Source organism: Prionailurus bengalensis, chromosome C1, assembly GCF_016509475.1.
Source record: "Prionailurus bengalensis isolate Pbe53 chromosome C1, Fcat_Pben_1.1_paternal_pri, whole genome shotgun sequence".
In the NCBI taxonomy this organism is placed as follows: Eukaryota; Metazoa; Chordata; class Mammalia; order Carnivora; family Felidae; genus Prionailurus; species Prionailurus bengalensis.
Window position 1 is genome coordinate 174614352 of NC_057345.1, and position 16232 is coordinate 174630583.

Below are 16232 nucleotides of genomic sequence, written 5' to 3' on the forward strand. Positions count from 1 at the left end.
CCTTCCTCCTTTCTCTCTTTTCAAGCACATACACCCTTACTACAAATAATGCCATGATTTTGTTCATTTATGTATCTTAAAAAGTATTTACTAAGTACACACTACATACCAGTTTCTCTGAATTGCATTGGGCAGTACAGCTGTATACAAACCCAAAAAGTCCCTGACTCACAGAATTTACACTTTGGTAGGAGATACAGAAAAGTAATAGCATTTTACCTTAAATGGGTCAGTTATAAAGACTCCTCTAAAGAAATAAAGCACAAGTGATGTGAAATTCTCAAAAGAGCTTTCCAAACAAAGAGAATGGCTAATGCATAAGCCTGAGGAGCACATGTGTGCATCAGAGCATAATACTAAGTGGGGTAGCAGAGCCAAAATTCCATAGAAGACAGAGATTTAGATGAGATTCTCTTATTCCTAAGGTGAAGATGAAAAAATCTGCTTTCAACCACTGACTGAACCTACGGCTTATGTGACACTTGGAAATGAAGGAAGAGGGTGAGGATAATCTGTGGACTACGGGTGAGACATGCCATCCACAGGCTGGATGACTAATCTGCAATATCTTCAATAGGACAAAAAAAGGAGTTCCAATCTGCTAATATAAATCTGGTTCTGGGGCACAGTCAGTTAAGCATTTGACTTTTGATATCGGCTCAGGTGATGATCTTGCAATCGTGAGATCAACCCTCACATCAGACTCCACACTGGGCATGGAGTCTGCTTCAGAGTCTCTATCTCTCTCCCTGCCCCTCCCCTGTTCTCAAAATAAATAAATAAATAAAATCTGGTCCTTTCTTAAAGATCAAGGGCCTAGCGAGAAGCACTTGCAAACCACTCTGCATAAAGGCAGTAAACATACAGAAAAAAAGAGAAAATGTCTTTTAAAACCTTCCACCACTTCCCTCTCAGTTGATCATTTGCTTACTCTGTGGGAGGTCTACTACTGTATTGTAAGAAACACTGCAGAAAGGCCCATGTGGTGAGGAATTAAGGCCTTCGGACAACAGCCATATGAGGGAGTCTTCTTGGAAGCAGATCCACCAACCCCCGACAAGCCTTCTGAGGCTGCAATCCCTACTGCCATCTTGAATGCAGCTTCATGAAAGATCCAAACAAGAAACACCCAACCAAGCTGTTCTAGGATTGCTGACCCTAAGAAAATGAACAAAACTCCACCTGTCTTTCTAGCTATCTAAATGTCATCTGATAGTATTTCCTCGGGCTTGTAAAAGCTCATAAATGAAATGTGTTTATCATTTGCTGCAAAGGCCAGAAAAGGAATCTTCCAGAACACAGGTGGGAGCATGAGCTCTGGGAGATACCAGTCTGAACTCTAAGCTAGGAGAAGATACCAGCACAATTTCCCCACTTCCAGAGTCACATCTTTATCATGAACACATAGTGTTGGCCAAATTCTAAACACCTTCATTCAAGCTCAAACTCCTTCAGTGCCCCAAAGATGAGATTGAACTACAGCACCCTAGATGACCTGTTTCAGTAGCACAACTTGGGGACACAGCTTGCATCACTGCCAGATCACAGAGCACAGCCTCAGTCGCTGGTCCCACGGGACACGCGGCCGTCTGAACCCGAAAACCAGCAGGTGGCCCCATCCAATCAGAAAGTACAGCCTGAGGCCACATCCAATCAGGAGTCATGGCAGGGCACAGCTTCACACAATCACCGAGTGCATTAGTGGCACTGACCTGCCTGGGAACACAGCCTGCAACTCACCAGACCAGAGGTGACTGGGGAGCCCAGCTGGTGGCCCCAATCTCACTACAGAGCACAGCCAAGTGCCCCACCTGAACAAGGAGCCAGTTTAGCAGTCTCACTTATATGCCAGCAGACTCGCCCAACTTCAGGGCTGTCCTCCTCTCTCTCTACCCCTCCCTTGCCTGTATGCACTCTCTCTCAAAAATGAACATTAAACACGCAGACACACACACACACACACACACACACACACATATGCACGTGTGTACACCTTATTCTGGGCCTGTTTGTGAAGGCATTTGTGGACGAGATTAACATTTCAATCCATAGACTGATTAAAGTAGATTGCTCTCCCGCTGTGGGTGGGTCACAGCCACTGAAGGCCTGAATAGAACAAAACAGTAAAGTTACAGAGCATTTGTTCTCTCTGCCTGTCTTTGAGCTGGGACATCAGTTTTCTCCTACTTTTGACCCTGGACTAAAATTTGCACCATTAGTTCTCAGGTCTTTGGACTCAGACTAGAACTCTACCATGAGCTCTCCTGGGTCTCCAGCTTGCCACCTGCTGATCCTGGGACTTCTCAGTCTCCATAATCACATAAACCAATTTCTTAGAATAAATCTTCTTATATGTATATCGTATATTGGTTCTGCTTCTCTGTAGAACCAGACTAATACAGAAGGCTAGAAATTTGTCATTGGATTAAGGAATAAAATCATTACAGGCAGAGCAAATATGTACAGGGAAATAGAGAAGAACCCAAGTAGATTCAGAGAACTAAAGTAAATTTGTTTTCATGGGGCTCAAAATGGATGTGGGTGTACAGAATGAGAGTTTGCATATGCAGACAGGAATCTGACAGTAAGACTCCTGACTTCACACAAAGAGGGAAATGAGGGGCTAGAGAATTTTAAACAAAAGTATAAAGTAGGGGCACCTGGGTGTCTCAGTCAGTTAAGCATCCGACTCTTGATTTCATCTCAGGTCATGATCTCATGGTCGTAGGATTGAGCTCCACATTGAGCTCTGCACTGGGCATGAAGCTGACTCACCCTCTCTCTCTCTGCCCCTCTCTATCTGTCTCAAAAAAAAAAGGATAAATTAATACAAGGGGTTTTATGATACTACTTTTGGCAACTGAAAGAAAGATGCTTTGCAAGAGCAAAAGGATTTTCTGCTTAGTGCTGTTGACCCTTGAACATCTCAGGGGTTAGGGGTCCCAACCCCCTACGTACGTGGGTCAAAAATCCACACATACCCTTTTTTTGGTAGGCTCCATGCCCAGCATGGGACTTGAACTCATGACCCTGATAACAAGAGTCACTTGCTCTTTGGACTGAGCCAACCAGGCACCCCCAAAATCCACATATAACTTTTGAATCACCTTACCCATAACATAAGCAGTTAATTAACACAAATTTGCATGATTTATGTATTATTTAATATATTTTTACAATATAGTAAGCTAGAAAAGAAGCTTATTAAGAAAATCATATGGAAGAGAAAATACATTCACAGTACTGTATTCTATCAAAAAAAAAAAAAAAAATCTGCCTATAAGTGGGCCCGTGCAGTTTAAACCTGTGTTGTTCAAGGGTCAACTGGATTGTTAAATATCAGCTATCTTGAGTTCTGTGACACTTAACAAGGAAAGATGATGTATAGTTAAAAAGTTCATGGGCTAAAAGTCAGGCAGACCTGAGTTTAATGCTACTGGGTTATAAGAATTAGATGGTTTATATGTAAACTTCTGGCACAATGGATATTGTTTTCTGAACAACAAAACAAATAGCGTGAGTTTGTCTAAGAATAAAAGCAAAAAAATAAATTGGTTGAAGCTCTGATGCTTGAGAACTGCTTGACATTGCTAATATTCTTTGTGAACAATTGTGCCCTATGAAAGTAACAGGCAACAAATTTTCATTTTGTAGCCAACAAACTCAACCTCTGAGTAATGCTCATCCAGGTGATTGCTGGTATGTGTTAATTGGGTTTGAGAAATGTGCAGCAGAATCTTTAAAGAAAAAAACTGAGCCCCAATATTAATATTGAAAACCATTATCAATTTATAATCAATTCATAATAAAAAATGAGCAAGAAAATACTACTGCATTGAAATAATTGACTATTCGCTTTTTAATGAAGTGTTTGTCTCTTAACAAGACATTTGATTTCACAGTTAGATACCTATTACTCATGCCTTGTGATTCCCCACAGGAAACTATTTTTTTTTTATCGGGCAATATATTTAAGAAAATTTATTTAAGGCATGACAGCTTGAGGGGCTGAAAGCCTGAAAAGAACTCTATACAATGAAATCTGAAGGAGAACACAAACTTTATTTGGTAATTTAAGACCCAAATGAACAAAATCTATTTGCTTAAAAATAAATAAAAGCTAAATCAAAGCTTTCATGTAGTTATTTTTTTGTATAATTAAGAAGCTAATACGCTTTTGTTATTATCATGTCTCATCTTCATTTACTTTTATTCTGCTTTACAAATATTAGGTGTATAGCTTATTTTAAAGCCAATCCATAAAGCAGTAGTTCTCAACCTTGACTGCACATTTAGAATCATCAGGGGAGCTTTTAAACAATAATAATACCTAGGCTTCACCTCAGATCCATTGCAAAAGAACACTTGAGAGTGAACCCTACACAAGAGAATTTTTTTTAAGATTTTTTAGATTTTATTTATTTATTTTTTTATTTATATTTTTAAAATATAATTTATTGTCAAATTGGCTTCCATACAACACCCATTGCTCATCCCAACAAGTGCCCTCCTCAATGCCCATCACCCACTTTCCCTCTCCCCCACCCCCATCAACCCTCAGTTTGTTCTCTGTATTTCAGTGTCTCTTAGGGTTTGCCTCCCTCTCTCTCTGTAACTTTTTTTGTTTTTCTCCTTCCCTTCCCCAATGGTCTTCTGTTAAGTTTCTCAAGATTCACATATGAATGAAAACCTATGGTATCTTTCTTTGTCTGACTAGCTTATTTCACTCAGCATAATACCCTCCAGTTCCATCCACGTGGCTGCAAATGGCAGGATTTCATTCTTTCTCATTGCCAAGTAGTATTCCACTGTATATATACACCACATCTTCTTAATCCATTTGTCAGTTGATGGACATTTAGGCTTTTCTCATAATTTGTCTATTGTTGAAAGAGCTGCTATAAACATTGGGGTACAAGTGCCCCTATGCATCAGCACTCCTGTGTCCCTTGGGTAAATTCCTAGCAGTGCTGTTGCTGGGTCATAGGGTAGATCTATTTTTAATTTTTTGAGGATCCTCCACACTGTTTTCCAGAGCTGCTGCACCAGTTTGCATTCCCACCAACAGTGCAAGAGGGTTCCCATTTCCCCATATCCTCGCCAGCATCTATAGTTGAGAATTATTTTTAAAATTTTCTCCAGAATGTGGAGACATTTGTAACTCTCCTCAGTTTCCTCTCACACTTGCCACTATGTTACTCATGGCCTCAGGATCATTCACCTGGACTTCTTCAGCTACCTGCCGGAAGGGCCCCCTCACCACCTTCCTCACCATTACCAAATTAAGTGCCCTGAAAGGGTACTTACCAAACTTGAACATGCATACAAATCACATGAGGGTCTTGTTAACAAGGTGTTAAGATGAAGGCTGTATTCAGTAACACTTAGATGACGCTTGGGATTTTATATTTCTTTCAAGTTTCCAGATGAGGGCCACTGCTGACCCACAAAACACACTTTGAGGATGAGATCCTAATTGTTACTGCACTAACAAATACATTGGTAATACTTGAATAATTGAAGTAAAATGTGCTTCTGTTAACTTACCACCTGGTGTGAACATAATAACATTTTAAAATGAAGCAGAGGGGTGCCTGAGGAGCACCTGGATGAGCCTGGGTTCGTGAGTTCAAGCCCTACATCTGGCTCCATGCTGATGGCATGGAGCCTGCTTGGCATTCTCTGCCTCTCTCTCTCTCTCTCTGCCCCTCCAATGCTCACTCTCTCTTTCTATCTCTCTCTCATAATAAATACATAAACATTTTAAAAATACAAAATAAAAAATTAAAAGTAGACTTTTTTTCCTACTGTTTAGTGAATATCCATGCTGGTTAATATATTTAAGTAAAGACATAGATTCTTTGAGGGCTCAAATCTCTAGGACATCTCACAGGACAAGTCTGGTGTAGAGTAGAGTACTCAGTTCTCTTACAGATGGGCACAGTAAAATATTTCTGTCCTGAGCAATTTCAGGTCATATAAATTAAATATGCCATGGGTTGGCAAATATCTCTAAACACTATAATTTATGGTGGGTAGAAGAGAAAAGGAAGAAGTAGAATTGGAAGATTAGAGAAATACATTCTAACAAACTGGATTCTATAATCTCCCTAACCATCTATTGTTGCATTTTTAAAAATAACTTCTCATTATGATCATCTAGAAATTAGCCATGCTATGTGGAACTAATACTTAACTGGTATTGTATATTTACTTTAAATATCAATAAGAGAAAACATACACACTGAAAAATGTTATCCAAGAATTGTTCACAAATATTACTTAATCTTAGTGTAATCATATATTCCCTCCTTTGTGATTACCCAAAACCTGTAAGAAGAAAATATTAATAATTTGGGTGTTCAAGCCTTTGGACTCAGACTGGAACCATATCTGCTCCCCTCGGTCTCCAGTTTGCTGACTGCAGATCTTAAGAATCCTCAGCCTCCGGGGCGCCTCGGTGGCGCAGTCGGTTAAGCGTCCGACTTCAGCCAGGTCACGATCTCGCGGTCCGTGAGTTCGAGCCCCCCGTCGGGCTCTGGGCTGATGGCTCAGAGCCTGGAGCCTGTCTCTGATTCTGTGTCTCCCTCTCTCTCTGCCCCTCCCCCGTTCATGCTCTGTCTCCCTGTGTCCCAAAAATAAATAAACGTTGAAAAAAAAAAAAAAAAAAAAAAAAAAAAGAATCCTCAGCCTCCATTTCACCTGAGGCAATTGCTTATAGTAAATCTCTTTATGATATATATAATTAATAAATATGTATACGTCTGATCTCTTTCTCTGAAGAATCCTAACCAATACACTGTTCAGTGGGTAAATAATTCGTCATGAAAGATGAAAACATTCTAGAGATCTGCTATACAACACTATGCTTGTATTAACAATGGTGTACATACACTTAAAAAGATGGTAAGAAGGTAGATTTCATATTACGTGTTTCAAAAAAGGGGCGATTTCCTTCACTGAGGCCAATATATTTTGAACAACAGCAGAGTCACTGAAATAAATACAAACTACTAAGATAACACCCTTGAAGAATATAATGCTCACGTGGACATGAAAGTTCTGATGCTTCTGAAGTCTCTCGGGGTGCCTGGGTGGCTGGTTGAGTGTTTGACTCTTGGTTTTGGCTCAGGTCATTATCTCGAGATTCCTGGGTTAGAGCCCTGCATGGGGCTCTGCACTGGCAGCACAGAGTCTGCTTAGGATTCTCTCTTCCTCTTTCTCTGCCCCTCCCCCATTCACACATGCTCTCTCTCTCTCAAAATAAATTAAATCAAAAAAATAAAATAAAAATAAAATAAAGTCCCTCATTACTTTGTCAGTATTTAAACTAAATTATATTTAACTGTTTATTGCTTTCATCACTAGAAAATAAGGAGCTTTGCATAAGCATTAAGATGCTTTAAGGTTGAGGAGCAACCGGGTAGCTTAGTCGGGTAAGAATCCAACTCTTTTTTTTTTTTTCTTTTTCTCTTTTTTTTTTAAGCATCCAACTCTTGATCTCAACTCATGTCTTGATCTCAGAGTCATGAGTTCAAGCCCTGCATTGGGCTCCATGGTGGGTGTGGAGCCTTCTTAAAAAAAAAAAAAAAAGTAAAAGACGTTTTAAGATTGAACTTGAATTGTTTTTTTTCAGAGAGAGAGCACAAGTACGAGTTGGGGAGAGGGGAAGAGGGGGAGAGAGAGAGAGAGAGAGAGAGAGAGAGAGAGAGAGAGAGAGAATCCCAAGCAGGTTCCATGCTCAGCACAAAGACCAGTGAAGGCCTCCATCCCACAACCCTGGGATAATGACCTGAGTTAAAATCAAGAGCAAGAAGCTCAACCAACTGAGCTATACAGGCAGCCCTAAGGTTGGACTTTTTCAACGGATATCAATCTCTAAATTATAGAAATTTTTTGTAAGCAGGAATCTACTATTCCTTACTTGTCAGTGGCAGATCCAGTGTAAATATCATGAGAGTTGCCGGGGTTTTTTTTGTTTTGTTTTGTTTTAAATTTTTTTTTTTCAACGTTTATTTATTTTTGGGACAGAGAGAGACAGAGCATGAACGGGGGAGGGGCAGAGAGAGAGGGAGACAGAATCGGAAACAGGCTCCAGGCTCTGAGCCATCAGCCCAGAGCCTGACGCGGGGCTCAAACTCCCGGACCGCGAGATCGTGACCTGGCTGAAGTCGGACGCTTAACTGACTGCGCCACCCAGGCGCCCCTAGAGTTGCCGTTTTAATATTTAAAGTCATCACCAGAATCACAAACACATCACAAGCTATTATACCTGTGAAACCTTGAAAGTGTAACCTGAGAGTCTTTCCAGCCTGAAATGAATTATAAGAAATGAAGTAAATTACAAACAAGTCCCCAGCCTAGGTTAGAAATCTCATGAATTACTATACCAAAAGAGCCCCCAAGCCCTAAATATCATTGTAAACCTCGTATACTTTGTTGTTATGCATAGAACTATTTATAATATCAAAATAATATGGTATTGGGGATTCTCCCTGTAATTCCAGTATTCATAATAGTTATAGTTTGCTTCTCAAACTACCCTTGAGAAAAAACACACATTAACATGATCATAATGAAGTCACTGGAGGACTACTGTTGCTTAGGAACACCACAGAATTCTAGCATAGACTGAGGATCTATTGGCATATGAGTCATTGAAATCAGCAATTGGGTGCTTTTCCTTTGATGAGGTGCTATACATCAATGTGGCATCTCTAATACTTCCCAGTTAAGCTGATGAATGAAATCATTTTTATATTACATTACTCATTGTCTGTTGTTTAACTTGGAAATAAAAGTATACCCTTATAAATCTGAAAATACAAACTAGAAATGTAAACACAAAATAACAAGTGGTTTTATTGCTGTAAATTTTTCTACTATTTTCTAAGTTTTACTCACTTTCATGCTTTTAGTTCTCTTTGTCGCCTTTTCTCTTTTTCAGAGAAAACACAGAATTGGTACGTTTCTCAAAGGCTAGTGATGCACAAGCACTTACTCAAAGGACCCTTTCTGATTACTAACATACTATGAGCCATGGGGATTTATGTTCACAACTATAGAAATAAATGGCTCAGGTTTCAGATTTTCAGGAAAAAGACAAGCCTCCAAACTCAGAATTTTATTATATTTGGCATTAATTTTTAAAATGACAACTTAACATGGAAGATAGAAAAACCATTTCAACCATCTGCCTTGTCAGCTAACCTCTAATTTGTGTGCCAAGTCGTTTTCCTCAGGGAGCTCTATGAATTAGACAGTTTGGGAAAAATACAGCTCATCTTCTGTTCCATTTAAGATCTATCCATTGATGTAAACATAGAATGTGTCACTAGACTCACAAATTGCTCCCACCTTCCCCTTTGTATTTCGGGTATCATTATGATAAAGGAGTAGTAGAAAAATGAAGGGGGTGGAGAACTGTTGGGTATACCACAAAGTCATACTCTGAGAAAACAAAGGGAAATTAATGTTTCCTATCTGAGTTCAAATACCAGATTAATGATTAGAATAAGATAAAGAACAATTTGCCACACTGCTTGGAGATTAATTTAGGAGGGCATATCAAATACAATTCTAGGTGCAAGCCTAAAAATAATGGCTTTCTCACATCATAGTTAAAACATTTCTAATAATCAAGAAACTATATCAGATCATTCTGACACAAAATGATTCCTTCCTATCTCAGGAGAATCTAATTTCATAAACATCTCTTTCATTCATTTGATCAAGAGTCAACAAATATTTACTGAGCTCCTTACTGTATGCTAGATGCTATTTTTTTCATTTTATTTATTTTTTTATATAATTTATTGTCAAGTTAGCTAACATACAGTGTATACAGTATACTCTTGGCTTCAGGAGTAGATTCCCATGATTCATCACTTATGCACAACACCCAGTGCTCATCCCAACAAGTGCCCTCCTATATGTCCATCACCCATTTTCCCCACCCCCAAGCCCCCCCAACATCAACCCTCAGTTTGTTCTCTGTATTTAAGAGATTTTTAAATTTTTTTTTAATGTTTATTAATTTTTGAGAGAGAGACAGGGGTGGGGCAGAGAGAGGGAGACACAGAATCTGAAGCAGGCTCCAGGCTCTGAGCTGTCAGCACAGAGCCAATGCAGGGCTTGAACTCACAAACTGTGAGGTCATGACCTGAGCCAAAGTCGGACGCTTAACTGACTGAGCCACCCAGGCGCCCCTCTGTATTTAAGAGATTTTTAAATTCTATATTCTCTTATGGTTTACCTCCCTCTATGTAACTATTTTTTTCCTTCCCTTCCCCCATGGTCTTCTGTTAAGTTTCTCAAGTTCCACATATGAGTGAAAACATAGGATATCTTAGACACTATTCTAGATGCTGATAATGAAGCTGGGGACAATACAGACACAATCCCCACCTTCCTAGAGTTTTCTTTCAGTAAGAAAAAGCCCTGAAACTTATGTTAACTAACTGGAATTTACATAAAACTTGAAAGAAAGAAAGAAAGAAAGAAAGAAAGAAAGAAAGAAAGAAAGACAGGCAAAAAGTAAATAACACAATCTCAGGCAGTGATAAATTTTTCAAAGAAAAATAAAACAGGAATAGAATAGAGAATTATGTTTAAAAGCTTTTCTCTTTTGGGTTAACAATAAAAGCTTTCTAAAGAGATGACATTTGAGCAGAGACCTGAATGAAGTAAGCCTCATGAATATCTGGGGGAAACACATTCCAAGGAGTGGAAGCAGAAAGTGCAAAGGCCCTGAGGTGGGAGTGTGCCTGGCATGTTCAAAAATAGCAAGGAGATCAATACAGCTAGAACGGAGATTTGCCCATTGGTTTCAGCAATTTGAAAGCTATTCATGACCTTTATACAAGTGACTCTGGGGAATAGGGAAAATTAAATTCCTATTGGCATGTGTTCAGGAGAAAGTTGAGGTAAAGAAGTAGAAAGGATGAATAGAGACAGCCCTTCTTGAAAGGTTTAAGAAAAATGGAGATAATAAGTGGGTTAAGATAAAGAAGATAAGAAAAATAAGAGTGGTATCTGGAGGGGAATGTGAGGTCATAGAGGGTTATTTTCAAGATGGTAAATATGTTAGTAATTGTTGGTAGTGGTCCAGCAGGGGAAAGGAAATTGTTAACAAAAAAGTGAAGAGGATAATTGTAGAACCAACATCTTTTAACAGGGTGGGATCCAGTATACCTGTGGAAGTGTTGTCACAGATAAAAGCAGAGAGTGGGCCCAATGTAAGAGGTGGGCAGGGTATGTGGTTACAGATACAGGAAGATCTTAAATTTGCTGCTACAACGTCATACTTACTTTCTGAGTAGCCTGTGTATTTGTTAATCCTGTTTTGTGGCAGGGTCGCCTGGGTGGCTCAGTCGGCTGTGTTTCTGACTTCCGCTTGGGTCACGATCCCACGATTCATGGGTTCCGGCTCCACGTGGAGTTCTGCACTGACAGCTCAGAGCCTGGAACCTGCTTCTGAAAGGGCGGGCCTACGCTGGCCGACTTCATCTTGTTCTGTGTTCTCCACCTTGAGTGACTATGTCCCCGACATGACCCCTTTTCTGGAAAAATCACAGAAACCTCAGATCGCACCTCCTCCCCTTGAGTAACCTCACGCTCACCCGTTCAAACTTCCTGATCAAAACACGCCCAGCGACCTGCGTAACAGGACTCTGACCCTTCCCCAGCCAATCGGCCGAGGCCACGACCCTTCCCCAGCCAATCGGCTGCCCCTAGACCCCTATAAAACCTTTGTGCTTTTGAAACTCGCTCTCTCTCTCCGTTATCTCACGGCTGCGTCGGTGCAGGTAGGGGACTGAGCTCGAGCTAGCTCGAATAAAGGCTCTTTTGCTTTTGCATCGGACTCGGCTCCCTGGTGGTCTTTGGGGATCACGAATTCTGGGCATAACACTTCCTATTCTGTGTCTCCCTCCCTCTCTCTCTCTCTCTCTCTCTCTCTCTCTCTCTCTCTCTCTGCCCCTCCCCCAGCTTGTGTGAGCTCTCTTTCTCAAAAATAAATAAACTTAAAAAAAAAATACTGGTCTGTGGCTAATCAGTTAAGTCTACCCATTTAGTTCCATGCTAATCAACCTGAGGGTATGGGCTCTATTCAACCCTCTATAGCCAATAGATTATTTCCTGTTCTGCAGCTGCAGACTATATCCCATGTAAGAGAGATGCCCTTCTGCAAATACAAACTGAAGTTCTCATGATAGAATCCTGTAAAAAAGCAAATGAGTTGGTGAGAATCTTATCACTATCAATCTCCATATATGTCTATCTTTGGATAACGATAGCCTGTTTTTTGTAGGCTCAACCATATCCACTCCCCAAATCAGAGAAAGTCTTGTTTAACCAACACTATGTTAGACGTTTCTTCCCCAGTGGTAAATGAGGTTAGAAGATAAATGAGGTTTAGAAGGTTTAGTCAATGGTGCCTCCCCATATTCAGACTGATGTGCAGAAGACAGGAGGAGAGAGCAGGGTAGGGAGAATCAGAGAGATTTGGAAAGGGGAGATTTCAATCCCTGGGTATCAAAGTAAGCATTAAACAACAACCTCCCTATCTGCTCCTCAGACCAGATCTCTGTTTCTCCATGCCTGAAAATAGCTGAGTCCGGATCCCTCTAGCCAGATAATAGATGACATGGATTTCCTACCTAGTTCCTTCTACCCCCTTTGCCAGTCACTGTCCCACCGATCCACCATGAAATTTCACAAGAGGAAACACTTGCCTAGGAACATTAATTCTAAGTCTGATTTAAACATTGGCTATCAGTCCTGACCTACATTAATCAAAATGTGTTCTTCCCTCACAGGGCCTTAGCAGCCCCTGTGCCTTTGATCACTTGAACCACTGGTTCCTTCAAGAGGGTGCTAGCCTATTCACCCCAGTTTATTCCTTTCTTCCTCATAGCCATCCACTCCTAGTCTCCTACCTTTATTCTTCTACTCCCTTCTAAGCTCACCCCCCCTTTCCTACACCCAGATTGTCAAGGACTATGACAATCATTTCTGTTGAAAATAAATAGATCAAGGTCCTTTACGATTAGTTATCTGCATACCTGAGAACAGTCCATTTACTATCTTTCCTTCTGCTCTTCTGGATAACTTGTGAGTTGCCTAAACCTGTCATATTATTTCATAATCCTTTGCCTCGTCAAAAGATGCCCTTTCTTCCTAGTATGGCATCCCCTAACCTCTTCATACATCTAAATAAAACTCAAGTCTCAACTCTACTGGGACCCCATCTACGAATATCCACACCTGTGGTTCTCACACAGTGGTTCTGCACATCAGAATCACTTGGAAGCTCTAGAAATAAAACTGAGGCCTGGGACCCACCCTCAGAGGTTCTGATTTCATTGGTCAGGGGTGCCACCTGGGCACACGGATTTTTAGCACCTCCCCAGGTGATTCTAATGTGCAGCTAAAGTTGAGAACTACCACTAGAGATGATATGAATGCCCTCCAGCTGCAACTCTGTAATACTCTACGCATCATTATCAAAACTTCCAACCCCGTACATTTAGTTGTCTGTGGACCATTCTTTATGCGACTTTACATCCCCAGTACCCGCTTCAAAACATAGACGAATGTTCACCACACAGGTTTTGAATAAATGAAGGAATGAAGTTATTTCATGTTTATATACGAAATTGTTACCACGTAGTGAGATAAGAAAATCTGAACTACCCTTGGGGGGAAAAAAATCACATAAATGGAGAATAAAGGAAATAGTACAGCTGGAAGTTGTTGCCTGATGTGAGAGTCGTGTTTGGAGCCAGGAAAAACATAGAATGATTCCGGAGCAACACAAAAAAAGAAAAACATCAGCAGGTCTTTTACAAAAGTAACAAAATGAAATAACTGACAGTCACACTTTTTCCCCAGTGTCCTAAAAATATCAACAAAAATGAATCTAGAACTGCTCTGGTACCTGCTGTTTCATAACTGATGATTAGATAACATGCAAGCATTTTTTTTAAATTTTTTTTTCAAGTAAGCTCTGGGCCTAACATGAGACTTTATCTCATGACCCAAAGCCAAGAGATGCATGCTCTACCAACTGAGGCAGCCAGGCGCCCCAACATGTTAGTACTTTTTATTTATTTTATTTTGTTTTGTTTTGTTTTGTTTTAATTTATTTATTATTTAACTTACATCCAAGTTAGTTAGCATATGGTACAACAATGATTTCAGGAGTAGATTCCTTAATGCCCCTTACCCATTTAGCCCTCACGACCCCTCCAGCAACCCTGTTTGTTCTCCATATTTATGAGTCTCTTTTGTTTTGTCCCCCTCCCTGTTTTTACATTATTTTTGTTTCCCTTCCCTTATGTTCATCTGTTTTGTATCTTAAAGACCTCATATGAGTGAAGTCATATGATTTTTGTCTTTCTCTGACTAATTTCACTTAGCATAATACCCTCCAGTTCCATCCACGCAGTTGCAAATGGCAAGATTTCATTCTTTTTGATGGCTGGGTAATACTCCATTGTATATATACACCACTTCTTCTTTATCCATTCATCCGTCGATGGACATTTGGGCTCTTTCCATACTTTGGCTATTGTTAATAGTGCTGCTATAAACATGGAGGTGCATGTGTCCCTTCGAAACAGCACACCTGTATCCCTTGGATAAATGCCTAGTAGTGCAATTGCTGGGTCGTAGGATAGTTCTATTTTTAGTTTTTTGAGGAACCTCCGTACTATTTTCCAGAGTGGCTGCACCAGCTTGCATTTCCACCAACAATGCAAAAGAGATCCTCTTTCTCCACATCCTCACCAACATCTGTTGTTGCCTGAGTTGTTAATGTTAGCCATTCTGACAGTTGTAAGGTGGGTTGTGTATTTTTCTGATTCAGCACATTGAATATATCCTGCCTCTCCTTTCTGGCCTGCCAAGTTTCTGTGGATACGTCTGCTGATCTGTCTTCCCTTGTAGGTTAAGAACTTTTTTTCCCTTGATTGTTTCATGATTCTTTCCTTGCCTGAGTATTTTGTGAATTTGACTATGATATGCCTTGTTGAGGACTGATTTTTGTTGAATCTAACGGGAGTCCCCTGTGCTTCCTGGATTTTGGTGTCTGTGTCTTTCCCCAGCTTAGGAAAGTTTTCTATGATTTACTCACATAAACTTTCTACCCCTTTTTCTCTCTCTTCATATATAGGACATGTATAATTCTGATGTTGTTCCTTTCTAATGAGTCACTGATTTCTAATTCTTAAATTGTGCTTGTTTGTCGTAGTCTCCCTCTTTTTTTCTGCTTCATTGTTCTCCATAAGTGTGTCCTCTATCTCACTGATTTGCTTCTGCTTCATCCATCCTTGCCACCGTGGCAACCATTGGAGATTACAGATCAGTTATAGCATTTATTTCATCCTGACTAGCTTTAACCTCTCTTATATCCACAGAAAGGGATTCTAATCTATTTTCAACACCAGCTAGTATTCTTATTATCATGATTCTAAATTCTGGTTCTGACATCTTGCTTGTCTGTGTTGATTAAGCCCCTGGCTGTCATTTTTTCCTATTCTTTCTTTTGGGGTGAATTCCTTCATTTCCTCATTTTGAAGGAAGAAAAGGAATTAATAAGGTAACAAAAAATAAAATTAAAAAATTGAAAACAACAGAAAGAAATCAAAAAAAGGATGCTGGATCCTAGGTGTGTTTCGGTCTGGTGGTTGAAAGGAGCTTGATATACTAGAGAAAACAGGGACTGATAAGAAAAGGGGGAAGAAAAGGAAAATGTTTAAAAATTTGAAAAAATGAATACAATAAATTAGAATAAAATGAAATGATGGAAGGAAAATAGAATTTTAAAAATTTACAAAACAGTAAAAAATAGAGTAGAAACAAATTAAAGAATACTATCTTTAATAAAGGTGGAAAATAAAAATAAAATTTTTCCCTTTCTATACTCAAGAATAAGAAAAGAGAAAGAAAAAAATTGAATAGATGGACCAGTGACCAGACTGAAATACAATTGAAATTGCATCGGTTTTCCCTAGAAGTCAAACTACAAAGCACTTTATAGTCCATAAACTAAGCAGGCAGAAAGACTTGTAGTGTTGCTGAAGAGCGAGGTTGGCCCAATTGGACAGGGCTTAGTGTAATGGCTCCCTTCTCCACTAGATGGCGCTGCTTACCTTACTGTGGTGGATTGTTGTGGTGCATGTATGCGCATGTGCGGAAGAGGTAAAAATGGCGTTACCCAGCTACCCAGT